General features: G+C 39.1%; 1 protein-coding gene across 9 annotated transcripts in view; it reads right to left on the reverse strand.

The window, feature by feature from the left end:
- HNRNPC (heterogeneous nuclear ribonucleoprotein C) overlaps positions 1–1,919 on the reverse strand; it is a 55,530-nt gene extending 53,611 nt beyond the window's left edge. For 4 of the 9 annotated variants that reach the window (XM_047075407.1, XM_047075411.1, XM_047075402.1 and 1 more), the window contains exons 1-2: positions 1,791–1,917; positions 1,118–1,163 (exon numbers count right to left, since the gene is read on the reverse strand). The gene's annotated coding sequence lies outside the window, so the exon portion shown is untranslated. Of the gene's footprint in view, positions 1–1,117; positions 1,164–1,790 lie in introns of all 9 variants that reach the window. The other 5 variants (XM_047075408.1, XM_047075404.1, XM_047075406.1 and 2 more) reach the window with 2 other exon arrangements.
- Positions 1,920–7,831: the final 5,912 nt, after the last annotated feature.

Here is a 7,831-nt window from a genome sequence, read left to right on the forward strand (position 1 = left end):
ACAGCAACCACCACCAAGCATTCCCCTGCTACGGGCATGGGAAACACCAGAAGGTCAGGAGACCTGCAACTTAGTCACCCTTCTTAAACCCTTCCTCTTTAGCCATATGAAAATGCTACTAAATCCTACGAATCTAAAAACACCTCTAAAATTGTTTCAGACATGAATTCTGGGGTCAAATCTTTCCAGCTGGATACTAAAGTAATTGCTTCCTTGGTACATGCTGATCCTAAGAAACCCCATATTTCTAACACCTCAAGGCAAGAAAAGAGCCCTTCAATTAATTTCACTTCTTACCAATAACTGCTATTAAATATTAATTCTTCACATTTCTCTATTTGTCAACGACTTAACCAATCACTACCCTTATCTCATTTCTAACAGTTCTGCAGTTATAAACTTTAGTTTTAAGCCCATTTAATATACGTTTACATTTTTAATGGGCAATGCTTTTAATCCCTATTACAGTATCTACAGAGTGAGGGAATTAACAAATGCATCATTATTCCTGGTAAAAGTACTTTTACCTTCTGTTTCCTGAAGGATGAATTTACCCTGCAGTATTGGTTTAAATTTTGCTTAGTAAGTTTTTGTAACACATCATAAAAAATAAAATCAACTAAATCTTCCCCTTCCCACAGTATTAAGACAAAGTGGTTTCTTGGATAAGTGAATGTGATACCTAGAAACCTATGTAATTTTTATAAATTTCGTGAACATTTTTAGTAAATTTCAGGATCTAAAAAGTAGGCACTATAATAGTTTCTTAATAAAAGATTTAGATATTTGGGAAAAATTATTGCCAGAATATCCTGAAAATCAAATTTTAAGTTTATTTTAGAATGTTAAATTAATAACAGCTGCAATTCTCGTAACTAATATTTTCCCCAAGTGCAGTTTGGAAATTTCCAGTTACCGCTAGTGGTTGCTGTAATTAGTTTCTTGTAAAGATTCAAATATAGTACTTTTAATACCTACTATTCTAATAGCTAGGTAAAGCCACTTGACTAACCAACCTAGTGGTCAAATTCCTTAGTTCCGCTACTGATTTAGTATGACCCTAGTAACCGACACTCTAGAGCCTCAGCTTCTGTCTGAGAAAGATAGTAGTACCTACCTCAAGCAAAGTTCCACTAACTTATATATTTCAAGTGATTTGTAACCTGCAGATAAAAAGTAAGCCAGCTTTAATTATTACTGTTAATATGCAAACGATCACAATTTAAAAAAAAATAGAATTGAAAATAACTACTTCGAGGTCCGCCATTGCTCAGAGAGGTGTAAAAAAGTAATCGGCAAAACGTTAAATCTATTGTTGTATTTACCACTCATACCCTGCGGCACGCTCCAGAATTTAAAGGTTTGCGGTACAAGATTTACTCGGTAACCCTTACCCATCCCCCGCCCAATTTTTAAATTTAACAGGAGGCATCGACACTACAGGAACTTCCACTGCAGTAAGAAGCATCTCGATCTTCCCTTTCATATCTCTCCTGGAGTCCTCATGGTCGTAGAAAATGAAAGGAAGCAGCCGTTAACACAGAAAGAGCGAAAAAGAAAAAGGATATTTCCCCTGCCGATCGTGGCCCAGAGGACACCAGGTTAAATCTACGCAAGGGCTGAGGCCTATAAAACTCTGTCCTGCATAAAACCTAATGGCCCAACGCAAATTGAATAAATGGGGGCCTAGTTACTCTACCGAGGGTAGGGTTCCCTCGTCTTCTCTCCCACACCCCTTCGCGCTCCGGGAGGAACCCAGCGCCTGCCCTGCTTCCGCCCCCTCCACTTACCAGGAGGGGGGAGGGAGAAGGGATTCGATTCTGAATCTCCTACTCCCGAGTTCTACGTGGAGAAGCCAACTGCTGCTCGAGGTCGACAACGCGGCCGCAACCGCTCAGTCTTCGTCTCTTCACAAAATGGCCCCCGAGTCTCCTCTGCCGCCGAGGCGAAGGCCTAGCCCCCGCCCCGCTCCCGAAAATCCTGCTATTGGCTGCGACTTTTCTCGCTCCCGCTTCTAATTAGACAGTTCTACTGCTCTTCACAACGCTGCCCAATCACAACCAGTAGTGGGTTAGACTATTCGGGAGAATTTCCACATGCGTGGGAGAAACTAGTTTGTAAATGGCTACTTTTCCTGTCATTTATCATCTGAGAAGTGCTTATTGGTCACTGTACCTGACGAAGCGCTGGGTGGAAACTCGTCTTTGTATCGCGCACCGCTTCACATCCGGGTATCCGGGAGGTCTGATTGGCGGCCGCATTCTCCTATCTCTGCTCCTTAGATCTCCAAGTAGAAGGCCCGCCCAGATCTCGGAATTCCCGCGGCGTGGGGGCGGGGAAGGATTGAGGGATTTTTTTAGATAGCAGGCTGGAAGGAACTGCCCTAGCCTCGGGTCAAGGAAAAAGGTGACGCACCTACTGAATCCTCCACCGATTGTGGGTAAAGAGAGGACTTTTCTTAGAGAGGAAAGGGAGCAATGAGGACCAGCCTGCCGAAAACAAACCAGCCCTGCAGTTTTTCCAACCCAAGTCCCTTCTCAGTTCTAGACCCGAATGTCAGCCCTTTCCTGGACAGCTCCACTTGTCAGCCTGTCAAGCCTTGCTTCAGACAACCCATACCCATATCTCAGCCAAACCAACTAACTTCCTTATTCCTTTCCACTACAAAAAGTAAAGAAGTCCAAAGTGCTGGCCTGGAATACTAGGCCCACCCTCTGGCCTCAAGTCATCCTGCTGATACCCTAGTGCCAACCAAATTGGCTTATCCCTCCATCTCCCCTCATCATCCAAATCTGGTCCCTCAAGTCCCCTCATCCTGAAATGGCCTACCACCTACTCCCTGGGGTTACCGCCTGCCAGTCCCTCTGGTTGTATTATAGCAGCCATGAACGCAATCAAAATAGCTCCAGCTCTACTAAGAATGGGGGAGATTTCTTTACACAGTTAAGGAAAGGAGGATGCAGAACACCTGATAATGTGATTTCATCTGTATCCATCTTAAGGGGTAAATGTATAAGTGAATGCAGTTTTATGCATTAGTTTTGAATTAATTCTGAATTGCAGAGAGATTCACAATGAAGCTAGCTGTTAACCTGTCAAATGACAAAACAATTTATTAACTAGCTTGATGTCTTTCCTTCAAGAGAAAACAATCCACGGATTGGGAGAATACGGTGCCTCACAAGCAATGTCTACCCGGGACGTTTGGGCAACAGCGACTTTTACCTAGCATTAGAAGAGGCAACTCAGAAACAGGATTGGGGTTGCATTTCTGACCTTATTTACAAAGGTCAAGGAAAAAGAAACAAGTTTAGAGGCCAGAGCTGGCTTGACGTTTGGGGATTGGCTAACAGGGTATATAGCGTTTCCGGTCAAGCAGAATTTATAGGGTACACCTGGAAGGAGGGACGCCATCTTGGATCTAGAAATTTATTTCAACATGCCCTTGGGGAGCAAACTTTATCTTTTTCAGTGGTATGCCTTGTTATACTGCTTGAATTTTTTGGCTATATGCTTTTAAGCAAATTTGGAAACAATCTAAGCATGTAAAAAAACATACTCAATTATTAACATAGTTCTCTTCCTGGTGGGAGAATTACAGGCACTTTTTGTTTTATTTGTTGGGTTGTTTGTTTGTTTGTTTTACTTGTTCTTTTCTGTATTTTCCAAATTGTCAACTTTAAACAAGTAACCAGAGGAAAACATCCTACAAGTGCTTGAAGCCTCAGCTCAAGCTGAGGTTGCATTTGAAACTCTCTCATAGTGCTGTGGTTAATTTTACAGTCTTGTCCTGGATGGTAAGTTGTTTTGTTTTGTTTTGTTTTTCTTAATTTTTATTATTGAAGTATAATTGACAATGTATTCATTTCAGGTGCACAACCTAGAGATTTGACAGTGCCATACATTATGCTGTGCTCACCACCCACAATAAGTATAGTTACCAAACAATGTTTTTCCATTATGGTAGCCTGTATTCACTATGCTGTACTTTTCAAATCTCTGGCTTATTTCTTTTATAACTGGAAGTTTGTATCTCTTAATCCCATTCACCTGTTTCACCTATCCTACCTACTCCCTCCCCTCTGGCAATCACCAGTTCTCTGTATTTATCAGTCTCTTTCTATTTTTTATTTTTTAGATTCCACACATAAGTGCAATCCTATGATATTTGCCTTCTCTGTCTGATGTATTTCCCTTAGCATAATACTCTCTAGGCCCAGCCATGTTGTCGCAAATGACAAGATCTCATTCTTTTTAATGTCTTATAAATATTCCATTGTGTGTGTATATGCATACATATACCTTTATCCATTCATCTATTGAAGAACACTTAGGTTACTTCCATATCTTGGCCATTGTAAATAATGCTGCAATACACATAGGGGTGCATAGATCTTTTCCAATTAGTGTTTTTGTTTTCTCTGGATAAATACCCAGTAGTGAAATCACAAAAGTTTAATTTTTGAGAGAGAGAGAGAAAGAGAGAGAGAACACGCACACAAGTGGGGGAAGGGCAGAGAGAGAAAATCCCAAGCAGGTTCTTTACTGTCAGCACAAAGCAGAGTGCTACACAAGGCACTCAATCCCAGAATCCTTGAGATCTTGACCTGCCTTGACCAGGCACCCCAGGGGGTTTTCTTTTCTTCATATCCTCACCAACACTTACTTCTTGTCCTTTTGAAACTAGCCATTCTGACAAGTATGAAATGATATCTCATTGTGGTTTTGATTTGCATTTCTCTGATTAGTGTGTTGGACATCTTTTCATGTCCGTTGGCCATCTGTATGTCTTCTTTGGAAAAATGTATATTTAGGTCCTCTGCCCAATTTTAACTGGATTTTTTTTTTTTAGTGTTGAGCTAAGTTCTTTTTTTTTTTTTTTTTTTTCTTAATTAAATAGACTCCATGGCCACCATGGGGCTTGAACTCCAGACCATGAGATCAAGAGTCACATGTTCTATTGACTGAGCCAGCCAGGTACCCCTATAAGTTCTTTCTATATTTCAGATGTTAACTCCTTATTGGATATATATTGCACAAATATCTCCTCCCATTCAATAAGTTACCTCTTTTGCTGATGGTTTCCTTTGCTGTGCAAAAGTTTTTTATTTTGGTGTATAAATAGTTTACTTTTGCTTTTGTTTCCTTTGTCTGAGGAGACATTATCCATAAATATGTTGCTAAGGCCAGTGTCCAAGAGATTACTGCTTGTATTTTCTTTTAGGAGTTTTATGGTTTCAGGTCTCATGTTTAGGTCTTTAATCCATTTTTATTTTATTTTTGTGTATGGTATAAGGAAATGGCCCAGTTTCATTCTTTGGCACACTGCTGTCCAGTTTTCCCAGTACCACTTATTAAAGAGATGGTCTTTTTCCCATTGTATATTCTTGCCTCCTTTGTCATAGACTAATCAACCATATACATGTGGGATCATTGTGGAATTTTCTATTCTGTTCCGTTGATCTGTGTGTCTGTTTTTATGCCAGTACTATACTGTTGCAATTGCTATAGCTTTGTACTATATCTTGAAATCTGGGATAGTGATATGTCTAGTTTTGTTCTTTCTCAAGATTGCTTTGACTAGTTGGGGTTTTTTGTGGTTCCATACAAATTTTAGGATTATTTGTTCTAGGTCTACGAAAAATACTATTAGTATTTTGATAAGGATTGCATTATATCTATAGTTTGCTTTGGCTAGTTTGGACATTTTAATAATGGTAATTCTTCCAATCCATGATCAGGGCATATCTTTCCACTTGTTTATGTCTTCAATTTCTTTCATCAATGTCTTACAGTTTTCAGAGTATAGGTCTTTCACCTCCTTGTGTAAGTTCATTCCTAGGTCTTTTATTCTTTTTGGTGCAATTGTAAATGGGATTTTTTTCTTAATTTCCTTTCTGCTAGTTCATTGTTAGTGTATAGAAATGCGACAGATTTCTGTATTTTTAACGTAGTATCCTGCAGCATCGCTGAATTTATTTGTTCTAACAGCTTTTTTGGTGGAGTCTTTAGGGTTTTCTCTATGTAGTATCATGTCATCTGCAAATAGGGACAGTTTTATTTCTTCCTTACAAATTTGGGTGCCTTTTAGCTCTTGTCTGATTGTCACAGCTAGGACTCCAGTATAATGTTGAATAAAAGTGGTGAGAATTGATATTCTTTAATTTTTTTTAACATTTATTTATTTTTGAGACAGAGAGCATGAACAGGGGAGGGTTGGAGAGAAAGGGAGACACAGAATCTGAAACAGGCTCCAGGCTCTGAGCTGTCAGCACAGAGCCCGATGCGGGGCTCAAACCCACGGACTGCGAGATCATGACCTGAGCCAAAGTCGGACACTTAACCGACTGAGCCACCCAGGTGCCCCGAGAATTGATATTCTTGTCTTGTTCCTAATCTTAGAGGAAAAGCTTTCAATTTTTCAGCATCAAATATGATGTTAGCTCTGGTTTTGTCATATATGTCCTTTATGATGTTAGCTATGGTTTCGTCATATATGTCCTTTATTATATTTAGGTATGCTCCCTCTAAATCCATTTTGTTGAGAATTTTTTGTCATGAATGGATGTTGAATTTTGTCAAATGCTTTTTCTGCATCTACTGAGATGATCATATGGTTTTAATCCTTCATGTTGTTATAGTGATGTATCACGTTGATTGATTTGTGGATGTTGCACCATCCTTGTGCCCACAGTCCTACTTGATTGTGGTGAATGATTTTTTTTAATGTATGGTTGAATTTGGATTGCTAATATTTTGTGGATGATTCTTGCATCTATGTTCATCAGGGATATTGGCCTGTATTTTTTTTTTTTTCTTTTGTGGTGTCTTTCTCTGGTTTTGGTCTCAGGTTAATGCTGGCTTGAGTTTGGAAGTTTTCCTTGCTCTTCTATTTTTTTTTTTTTTTTTTTTGGAATAGCTTGGGAAAAATAGGTATTAACTCTTCTTTAAACATTTTGTAGAATTCACCTGTGAAGCCCCCGGGTCAGGGACATTTGGTTTTGAGGAGGGTTTTGTTTTGTTTATTTTTTGTGAGAGAGAGCACGGGAGGAGGGGAAAGAAAGAGAGGGAGAGAGAGAGAGAGAGAGAGAGAGAGAGAGAGAGAGAAAATATGAGAGAGAATCCCAAGCAGGCTCCACGCTGTCAGCACAGAGCCCAATGTGGGACTCAAACTCACAAGCCATGAGACCATGCCTGAGCTGAAATTGAGTCAGATACTTAACTGAGCCACCCAGGGGCCTCTGGGGAGGTTTTTGAATACTGACTCAATTTCATTACTAGTAATCAGTCTGCCCAGATTTCCTATTTTTTCCTGATTCAGTTTTGCAAAATTATATATTTTAAGGAATTTATCTGTTTCTTCTAGGTTGTACAATTTTTTGCATATAAGTTTTTGTAGTATTCACTGTAATCCTTGGTTGTTCTTTGATGTTGGTTGTTGCTTCTTCCTTTCATTTCTGATTTTATTTGAGTTCTTTTTTTTTTCTTGAAAAAAAAAAGTTTTCTTTTTTTCCTGGCTGTTTGAAAAGATAAACAAAATTGATAAAGAACCAGCTTTTGGTTTCATTGCTTTTTTTTTTTCAGTCTCTATTTCATTTCCACCTTGATCTTTACTATTTCCTTCCTTTTATTAACTTTGGGCTTTGTTTTTGGATGGTAAGTTTTTTTTTTGATAGCAGAGTTTCATATTACTCTCTGTATTCCCCTGGCTTACTGCATATTCCAGGATCTTACACAAAGTGTATTTGAAATTTGTATTAATCAGTAATTTTATCAGGAGAAATTGTTATTTTCCCAGGACATACAGGTAGACTGTCTTTTCTTCATTATA

The sequence above is a fragment of the Lynx rufus genome, unplaced genomic scaffold, assembly GCF_022079265.1.
Source record: "Lynx rufus isolate CCGP_SWC_20201006 ecotype Redwood Valley unplaced genomic scaffold, mLynRuf1.p SCAF_13, whole genome shotgun sequence".
In the NCBI taxonomy this organism is placed as follows: Eukaryota; Metazoa; Chordata; class Mammalia; order Carnivora; family Felidae; genus Lynx; species Lynx rufus.